Here is a 10,771-nt window from a genome sequence, read left to right on the forward strand (position 1 = left end):
TCCTCTTGAAGAGTAGTGGGAATACATTCCTCCTCAAAGACAAGGTCAGTTACTTTATTCTTCCCCCCAAACTCAATATCCTCAAAAAACGTTGCAGTTCCCGTCTCAAAGATGGTCTTTACTTTGGGATCATAAAACTTATAGCCTCGTGATCGCTCAGAATATCCAATAAAGTAGCTACTTATAGTTCTGGAGTCCAATTTCTTTTCATGTGGCCTATACGGTCTAGCCTCAGCTGGACATCCCTAAATATGAAAATGTTTGAGACTTGGCTTTCGCCTTGTCCAAAGCTCAAAATGTGTTTTAGTAGCTGCTTTAGTGGGTACTCGATTTAGAATGTAAGTTGTTGTCTTTAATGCTTCTCCCCAGAGTGACATTGGTAAGGTTAAATAACTAATCATACTCCTTACTATATCCTTAAAAATTATATTACGTCGCTCAACTACACCATTCATGCTTGGTGAGCCTGGCATGGTGTACTGTGGGACTATTCCACACTCCTCTACGTATTGAGCAAAAGGTCCTGGACGTTGCTCACCTGAACCGTCATATCTACCATAGTATTCACCACCACGATCAGATCTGACTTTCTTAATTCTTTTGTTTAGTTGGTTCTCAACTTCAAACTTAAATGATTTGAAAATGTCCAATGTTTGAGCCTTCTCATGAATAAGAAATAGGTATGCACATCGAGAATAATCATCAATGAATGATACAAAATATTGTTGACCATTCCAAGAAGGTGTTGGAAAAGGTCCACAAACATCTGTATGTATCAATTCCAATACTTCTGTAGCTCTATATGCACCCTCTTTCATTCTTTTGGTCTGTTTGCCCGTAATGCATTCAATACAAACATTTAGGTCTGAAAAATCAATGGAATGTAAAATTCCATCCGATACAAGTCGTTCAACTCTATTTCTAGAGATGTGTCCTAAACGTTTGTGCCATAAGACACCTGAATTTTCATTATTAAATTTACGCTTAGGACCACATGATTCCACATTCAGGGTTTCAATATTAGAAGCATTTATATCAAACATATAAAGATTGTCATAAATTATAAGTGAACCGGTTCCAACAATAATAGAGTTAATAGATAAACTAAATTGATCATTTCCAAACGAACAACAGTAACCTAATTTATCCAAATTAGAAACAGAAACCAAATTTCGTCTAAATGATGGTACAACAAAAGTATCTATTAAGTCTAAATAGTAACCAGTGCTTAACAATAATCTAAAATGCCCTATTGCTTCCACCTCAACCGACTTGCCATCATCCATATAAATGCATCTTTCAGCATCAGTTGGCTTTCGGTAGCTCAGGCAAGCCTGCATTGAAACACTGATGTTAGTAGTAGCACCAAAATCTAACCACCAAATCTTTCAAGGTACTGAAGCTAAATTTACTTCATAACAGACCAAAGTGAAAAATGTACCCTTTTTCGCACGCCATGCATGGTACTTAGGACATTCTTTCTTGACATGATTAGGCTTGTTACAGAAGAAACAACCTTTCTTGTTAGTATCCTGCTTTTGTTTCTTCACATAAGGACCTTTAGTAGCCTCATTCTTTCTTTTGTTGCCCTTATCTTTAGGGGTGCTTGCCAAATAGGCACTTTCAGCCTTGATTTGCTTCAACCTCTCTTCCTCTTGAACACAGTATGAAATGAGCTCATTAAGAGTTCATTTCTCCCTTTGACAGTTATAATTGATTTGGAACTGACTGAACTGGTTCGGGAGAGATATAAGCACTAAATGCACAAGCATGTCATCTGACAATTCAAGATTAAGTGCCTTCAATTTTGATGAAAGGTGGGACATTTCCATGATATATTCCCGAATATTTCCCTTGCCTTTATACTTCATGGAAATCAAGCTCTTCAGAATTGTGCTTGTTTCCACCTTATCGCTTTTGGCAAAGTGCTTTTCAATCTCATCGAGATATTCCTTAGCTTTGGTGACACTATTAGACACCGCGCCCCTGAAAGCCTCAGGTATGCCGCGCTTGATGATCATAAGACTCATGTGGTTAGAGCGATCCCACTTCTCATATTTAGCCCTCAGTTAAGAGGAACTAGTATCTGTAGGAGCAGTGGGTTGCTCTGTCCGAAGTGTAAGGTCTAGATCCATGCAGCCAAGAACAATTAAAATGTTCTCCTTCTAATCCTTAAAATTTGTACCATTAAGGATCGGCACTGGACTTAAGTTAGCAGAAATAGTAGCAACATTTGCTGAAAAGAGAACACAAGAATTTAACATAAATAACATGCTCATTTTGAATTAATTAAAAAACAAATGGCAAATCCCATCTAAAGATACCTAATGCAACAACAATATCAAGTCTTTGGACAGTAATATTATTTGCAAGTGGTACTTTTTTCTGTAATAATCAAACACTAACAATAATGCATGACAAATAATAAACCTATCTTTGGATCTATTTATTATATGCATGAACCAAAGAAATCCTTATAATTGTTACGTGTTTATTATCACAAGTAAATGTATAATTTGTTAAGTATAAATCTTCCTTTGGGCCGATTAATACTCATAGAAATATACACATTTACACTTTATTTAATACCTCAATATTTCAAATAAAATTAAATTCAAATAATAGAGGTCACTTTGGCGACATATAATTCAAATTTAATTTAATTTAAAATAATAGATATTAATAAAACCTATATAATCCAATTAAATTAATATTATAAAATAAATTGATTATTTAATTTAAATAATAAATTTAATGGATTATCATTTAATGGGGGAAATTATATTACTGATGTGTAATATTTTGATTCCTCAGTGAAAGCATGCATCCTTTTATCAAAATTCTAAAATATAAAATTTGATAAAACTTGTTATCCTTAAACGTGGCCTCACTCCATGTACGTGGCCATCACACCATGTACGTGGCCTCACTCCACGTTCCATGTACGTGGGTGGTTTTTTTTCCGCAAACTATTTACAAAGAAACGAACTGTTTCTTTGCCACTTTCGCTACACGCCTCCACACCGCATGAACTGCCACAACTATAGTTGCCTATCACGACAACCAATCGACAGGATACCGAAGCACTCGGCAGCCCTTTCCAGCGCCGAACGCCGGTCACGAAATAGCGAGAGGCGGCCATAGCCAACTCGCCAGCCACAGGCGCATCTCCGGCCAACTGTAACACTTTATTTTGATCCGGAAAACAACCTCCAGTATGAAGCTGGTCGTCGGTGGCCTAAGAAACCGGTTGCAAGCAACCTCCCATGTCGCTTTCCCTTCCGGGGTGGAATTTGTGATGCAGTCACAAATTTTTCCAACCGATTGTGACACAGAACAGTGCAGAAAATCGTAATGAATAAAATCACAACATGATATATCATGAACCAAAACCGAGATTGCACAAAAAAAATAAAATTTTGTACCCAAAATAAAAATTTTACTTAAGAATTTGGAATAGAAGGCTCTGATACCAATTGATGAAAAAAATAAGTTGAGAAATCTCAACATAAAACTTATGCATTCTATTCAATTCTTAAGAAATTGTAAACGGAATAGATAAAATTACGGAAGCGTACCAGAATCCATAGTATACAATCGATTTTGGTCAAGATCTTCAATTTGCAGATCTTCCTTAGTATCTAGAGAGTTTTGTTGATGAGAAAACAAAACAAAAGCATCATCTGCAAACTGGGACCATAACCCTTATTTATAGAAGCCTAAGTTGCTTATTTCTAATTTGTCTCCTCAACAAATTAGAAATTGCACATGGTATCCACATTAATTTATTCATAACAATTAAACCCTTAAGTCATATTCCTTAATCATAAATTAGATCACATTAAACTATGACTTCTTTAATTGATGACATTAGACATTTATAATTACAATTATGGTCCCAAAATTCTAACAATCGATGGATAGCAATCAATTGAGTTTAATAATCAAATCAATTTATTTTTGTTCGATTTTTTATCACCATCAATGGACTAATTGGATAAGTCGAATCAATTTGTTTCTGTTCGGTATCCGATCAATATCAGTTAACTTGTATCCTTCATTAGTCAACTAATGTCATCAATCGAATCGAATAGTCAAATTGATTTACTTTTGTTCAATTCCCAATCGATATCAGTCAACTGATATTCATAATTAATCCACTAATGCTCGGTTTTGCAAATGTGAAACTAGAACAGAAGTCATCTTTATGTTCTCTGAGAATCAGTCAATTGATACATTTGTTGATTATTTCTCTATTTGCAGGCATTCTAATGATCGAAATCGCCTCACTTTGTCTATCCACAATTCTTGTTACCTCAAAAAATAAAGCGTGTAATGAAAGCGGTACACAACTCCCTTTAGCAAGATAGGTATAAAAGAACTAGAGAAATATACATACTTGAAAGGGAGAAAGGAAATTACAAAGGATACTTAGGAAATTACAAAGGACACTTACAAATTCTTAAACTATGCTCAAGTAAGCTCTCAGTGTTCGACTGATGCCTAGCAAGAGCGTTCTAGGTGGGTTTTATAGCAAGAGTGGTAAGGACTAGGTGCTCATTGGGCCCCATCAACATCCTTATCCGTTCTCTTGCTTTTCCCGTGATAAGATTCTTGCACACTAGTGGACACTAATGGATGGCTCCCCAGAGCTCAATCCATTTTATTCTGACTCAGTGCTTTACAAAAGTAGATTTGGTTTATCACCGAAAGTAAAGTAGTTTGGATTTTTTCTGGGTGAGTGGGTTCTTGGGCCCACCATTTTCGCTTAAAAGCTGAAACTATGGGTTCTTTGCTTTATGTCTTGGACGAGCTTTAGAACTGTTTCCAATTGTTCATCCTGTTGCTTGACAACTGGGTGCCAATCACTGTACCAATTTCGTCGAGTAGCTCGCCAGTGATATTCTTTGAGCTTGATAGAGTGAAGGTCCATATACTGTTGTAGGGCTTCCATCGCTTTATTGGGCTGCCTTTGATTGGATTCTTCGCATTTGGGCTTCGATTTCGTCATCTCTATCCAGGTTGAGCCCTTGTTGGAGCTCGACTTAGTACTGGGTAAGGTATGCCTGGTATTGCTCAACGAAGTTAGGGCATGATGAATCATTTGTTGGTACTCTCTCACTGCTTTGCTGCTGGGTTGGGCCTAAACTTCCTGAGTCGCCCCTGCCAAGAGGTCGAGAAGATCCAGCTGCTCCTCTGTCCATCCTTATCGGTGAAGATATTGCTACAGGTGTCCTTTTATTGTAGTAGTAGATGCTACACATCTCACACATTGCTATGTCGCATAGAGTGCAGTGCCTTCGGTGTCTTTTTTGTGTAGGATTCTTACAATATTTACAAGTCTCAACATCCCCTAGGAATTCATAATTAATTTCCTAGATATGCTTGCATTTATATTGCTTTTGTGATACCTGGACCATAGCTCGATAGCCGGTTTCTGGACCTATCCACTAGGATCTTCCTTCTTCTCGTATTATGAAGATCTTTTCCTATAGAATTAGCGGATTTAGGCCATGATGCAAAGCGTCCATATCTTCCCCTTCGGATATACTATAGATATCATCACTTGGATTTTCTCCCTTTTGTACTGAGATAATTTCATAATCTTCTGGTAGTTCTAGTTGCTCGAAAATACTCATCCTTTTTACGTTTCTCTTATCATTTGGGCATTCTTTGGCAAAATGCCCTTCTTCTCCGCAAAGGAAACACTTACATTTCTTGTTTCTTAACAAGTACTTCTTCCTTTCTATTTGGGCATGGGAAGGATGGGGTTTTCCTTTAAATGTTCTTGACTTTCAGATTCCAAACCTCTTCTTCAGTTTTTGGTAGTATCCTGGAATAGGAATGCTGCTGCAGAATGACAGATCCTTTAGTGCTCTTTTGAATGTCGCATCTTTGCATTCATTTTCCAGGTATTTGTAGGCAAATAATACTCTTGGGAACACGCCAATAGTATTCCCTTGGTATTTTTCTTCAAAAGCTTTCTTTATTCTTCTTCCTAGATCACCAGGCATTTTAGACCATAATTTTTCTGATAACTCCAGGCTTGTGAAAAGTCTGTCGGTTTTGGATGCTATCCTTAGGTAAACATTTAGAAACTGAACTATGTTTTTCAAATTATCACATGTTAATCTTTCAAGATCTCAGTAAGCTTCTTCCTAGATGTGAGTAGATCCTTGGTATGGGTCTTCGAGCATAAAAATTGTTTTGATCTAGGACAAGATATTTTGTGTTCCTCCTGAGCCCTCTGCATTGCTAATAAGTAGCTGATACTCATCAGGGAATGACATTCTCCATTGCACCCATGCTAGCTTTTCAGCTTCCCCCAATAAATTTTCAATAAATTTTACTTTGCTATGAGGGTTTGTAAATCCTTGTGTGGCTACTAGATTCTTGGTTATTGACTCCCATCACATGAAAACCTCGTCAAACTTTCCTAGTTGTCTTGGGATAACGAGCATAGCTCCAGACTGTTGGAAGGCCGATGGTAAATTCCACCATTCAGAAAGGTCTTTGTTTTTGAATTTTCTTTTTCCAGTATATCCCTCAAACATGGGTTTCTGGCTGGAGCTTCCTTCCTCATTTATATTTACTGCTAGGGGGTAATTAGCCGGTCCCATAGTGGCATCCGTAGGGGGTCTATATGTGGTTATGGCTGAAGAGGAATAGGCATGTTCCGCTAGCCTAGCCAGCTACAGGTACTCCATATCTCAAGGTTCCTCTCCTTCTTCTAAAGTTGCGTCTGCGACCACGACAAATAACTCATCGTCCCAATTCCCATCATATTTTACTGTGCAATAATCTCTGATATAGTCTATGAGGTTGGTAGACGTATTGTCCTGATTCAAATGATAGTCCATGGACCGAAGTATAGTGACCCCTGGGCTTGTAGCTCCTACATGGGTAACGAGGCCTTTGGTTGTGGAATTGGGCGGGGTAATATTTTTTGCATTAATTCTTCAGTGAGGGGGTAGTTAGTGGATCCAAAGCCCTTGTCGGCCCTTGTTGTGGTTGTTGTAAACTCCATAACCTCGGTCAAGTCCACTTGCAATATTGGACTGATAATAAGTTGTGTTATTCAGTCCCCTGCATTAATAAAGATAGGTCACATTGTGTGATTAAACAACAAAATTTTAATATCACCTTGATAGTCGCTGTCAATAACTCCATCGCCGACATGTACACCCAATCTTCTTGCTATACTGGATATGGCGACAATCTGGTCATAGAATCCTTTAGGAATCATAATAGCAATTCCTGTAAAAATTAAGCTTCGGTCGCGCAGTTCAATAGTGATGGTTTCATCAGAAGAGAGATCATAGCCAGCAACTTCATCTGAATATCTTCTGGGTATTATTGTTGTGGGTGTTAATTTCTTTACTTGGATCTGAATGTCTTGTTTAATTAGTACTATCAGTATATGATTCTGTATTTCTTCTTCATCTGGAGATACAACTTCATCTTGATTTGCTGAGGTGTTGTTACATAATTTTGGAAGCTTATGGATATCCTGCCGTCAATTAGGTTTCGGCTGTTTACCTCAGTTGGTTGCATAGGAAAGTTTATCTGAGTCAGCTTTATGACCCAATTCATTCCTTGTAGTTGTGATGTGGAATATCTTCGCCCTGGAAGGGCATTCACGCCATGACTTGTCAAATAATCAACCACACCACTGACCTCGTAAGCAAAGACGACATTAGGTGTGTTGGAAAGTCTGCCAATCATCCCCCTTGTAATTAATAGATTGACTTTCCCGTTTCTCCATGACTCATATCCCTTGGAGAGAATTGATAATTGTATATTCCTGAAAAAGTCACCAATGGTCATCATTATATCAGGAATTATGTAAATTAATTGACTTCCCTTTGTCGGGTCAACTTCCATTGTTGCAATAATGGACCGATCATCCTGCCATCTGTTATCTTGAAAGATTACCAGAGCCATAGTGTCCTCTTCCTGTTGATGAGGTGTTTGAATTCTCACTTGCATTACTCCAATATGGATATATTGCATGCGGCTTTGCTGCAGCTTATTATAGCTGTTTTCATGAATGAATGGTCTATCCACTTGGTCCGCGTCTGTGCACAGGATTGATTCCTTCGATCTATGTATAGACACGATGATGGTGGTCAACCTGTCTGGAATGATAAAGAACTTCTGCAGGTACTATTGCTGCTCATTCCTGTATGGAAAGTCTTAATTGTACCTGGGGGTTTATTTGCTATTCCAGTGTGCTTTGGGCACTTGCTCTGCCTCTAAGCCTTCTTCCTAGTCTCCGGGTAGCTTGCTGCGCGTTAAATAACCTTCTTTGATTTTTTCTGTAATCTCTTATTTGATCTTCAACTAGAGACGTTATTGTGACTGCTATTGATCCTTCTGCCCTAATTGTCATCTTTTGGCTTTCTCCTTTTATTCCTTCAGAATTTTCAAAGGGTCCTTGAATACTAGAATTTTTCCCTTTGGCTCCTTAGGTATTTCTGTTAGGCCTATTGTCAGGTTGGATAGTTTAGTGATCAGGTCGTCTGGTATGGTTGGCGTTGAAGCTCTTCCTTTCTTGTGAGATTCCAACACCGTTTTGATATCTGCCTTGATATCTCTCAGGTCCTCAGCAATCTGGACCAGAAGTTGAATCTGTAAATTATGTTGTTGTATTACTACTACGTTATGGGCAACAGTGCTTGCGTAGTCACTTGGCTTGATAAAACCAGGTGCAGGGGGTTCAAGATCCTCAGTAGCTTCAACTACTTGTTTGTAAGAACTTGAATTTTTGGAGAATATATAGTTCATACAAAAGTTTGTTTTTCAATTTTTGCCAGCAATTACTCCACCTTTTGAAGCTTTTGGTCAAGATTGTCTTTTAGCCTCAAAGTTTCTTCTTCCTCCAGTCTTGCTTGTTTTGAAGTTTCTGCTACAAGCCCCCAAGCTTCATGTTTTGTTAGTGGTTTATTTTCAAGGAATAGAGTTGTCAGGGTTTTTATAGCAGTTCTTAGTTTTTTCACTTCTTCTAGCTTTTGTTCTTGCTCTAATAGCAGCTTGAAATTTTTTAAGTGAACTTTACTTGACGGACACACCCTATTGTGTATAACACTAATATTATGAGCTAGTTCTTTGTTTGATGGCTTTTCAGTTGCTGCAAGATCAAGGTATTCCAGGTAGGGATGTAAATGAACCAAACGGTTTGCGAGTTATTCGGAACTCGATTCGGTTCAAGTTCGTTCATTTATCTTATCGAGCCGAGCTCGAGCTCGATTTCGAGCTCGATAGTTTTATTGAGTTAAACGCGAGCTTAAGCATATTCGGCTCGTGAGCTCGCGAACATGTTCGTTTATAGGCTCGCGAGCCAAAAAAACGAGCCTTAAAATGAGCCTTAAACCGAGCCAAAAAACGAGCTCTAAAACGAGCCAAAAAAATGAGCTCTAAAACGAATCTTAAAATGAACTTTAAATGAACTCTAAAACGAGCCAAAACGAGCCCGAGCTCGCTTAACGAGTTAGGCTCGTTAACTTTGATAATCGAGTTAATAACGAGCCGAGCTCGAACTGTTCGCGAGCTTGATAATTCTAAAACGAGCCGAGCTCGAGCCTTCTAATAAAAGCTCAATTCGAACTCGAGTCGAGCTCGAGCCCGAATATAACTTAAACAAGCCGAGTTCGAGCCTAATACTATTCGGCTCGGTTCGGCTCGTTTACATCCCTAATTCCAGGTTTCAGGTGCGTGAATTAGTATACCATAGTTGGATAGATTCCTCCCATCCTTAGACATCTGAATCATCTACTAGTACTCATTGGTTTTCCCCCTCTCCTTTTTTTTTTTTTTTTGACAAAGAGTCCTCTATCTCACCTTCTTAGTGGCATTACTGGGTTCCACACCCCGGTTACCACCTTACGTCTTTTGATACAAGATTCTTTTTCAAAAAAAAAAAAAAGGAATATTTTCTCTCGAGCGCTAGTTTCAGAAACCTTACTAGATCGGTCTCACTAAGGTCATATTAGGTCCAGCCACTGTACCTTGACTAAGCGAACTCTATTCAGAAGGGCTTATTAGGTCCAGACTCTGTGTCTTCTTATAAGTTTTAGTTAAGCTAATGGAAGTACTTTTATCGGATGGTACCTATAATCATACTTACCTCTTACCCTTTATCTCTTACTTTTATCAGAGAACCATATTCCCTCGTACTTTCGTGCTTGGTTACTCCATGTCTCTGGATCTTCATTTGCCCTGCATTCGATCTCCTAATATGCCTAGATTTTTCTTCTTGACAAAAATTTGACTTCTAATTTTTTTGGACTTCATCGCCTTGCATTCGGTCATTGAACATGTAAGGACTTTACCATCTTGGATTCGGACACTTGACCAACGAGGACTTTACATGCATGCTTAATGCGAAGGTGAGATCTCATTTTATTCATCTTAACTTAAATACTATCAAGCATCAAAATTATATTATCTGGACATAATTGCACCAACATTATCTCAATTTTTTGTAAGAGGAGCAACTAATACACCTACTCAATTTAGTAACTATATAAGATATGACGATGTTAAGAACAATTTGTTAAGTATATCGAGCTACCAATTATCTAAGAATATACCTTAATTGAGATATAGTATTTTAACCCCGTTCTTACAAAGGCCTTAGGTTGATTTTATAACTATAATCAAATTTCATAAAAATTTCTTCAACGTAATGACATTGAGAGGTTGCCCTTACATCAATTGAACAAATCAACTTTAACCTTGAAATTATATCATTAACACTGGATGCTTCATA

The 10,771-nt window shown here is 37.9% G+C and overlaps 1 long non-coding RNA gene across 2 annotated transcripts; it reads right to left on the bottom strand.

Moving 5' to 3' along the window:
- Positions 1-1,152: 1,152 nt before the first annotated feature.
- On the bottom strand, positions 1,153-4,497 carry LOC122039874. 2 transcript variants are annotated; one of them, XR_006128417.1, is made up of 3 exons: positions 3,579-4,497; positions 1,442-2,236; positions 1,153-1,334 (listed from the first exon to the last, which is right to left on the bottom strand). It is a non-coding gene; the product is annotated as an uncharacterized LOC122039874 (long non-coding RNA). The 2 variants fall into 2 exon arrangements; XR_006128416.1 differs by having other exon boundaries at positions 1,442-4,497.
- Positions 4,498-10,771: the final 6,274 nt, after the last annotated feature.

Source organism: Zingiber officinale, chromosome 2A (genome assembly GCF_018446385.1).
Source record: "Zingiber officinale cultivar Zhangliang chromosome 2A, Zo_v1.1, whole genome shotgun sequence".
NCBI classification, from domain to species: domain Eukaryota; kingdom Viridiplantae; phylum Streptophyta; class Magnoliopsida; order Zingiberales; family Zingiberaceae; genus Zingiber; species Zingiber officinale.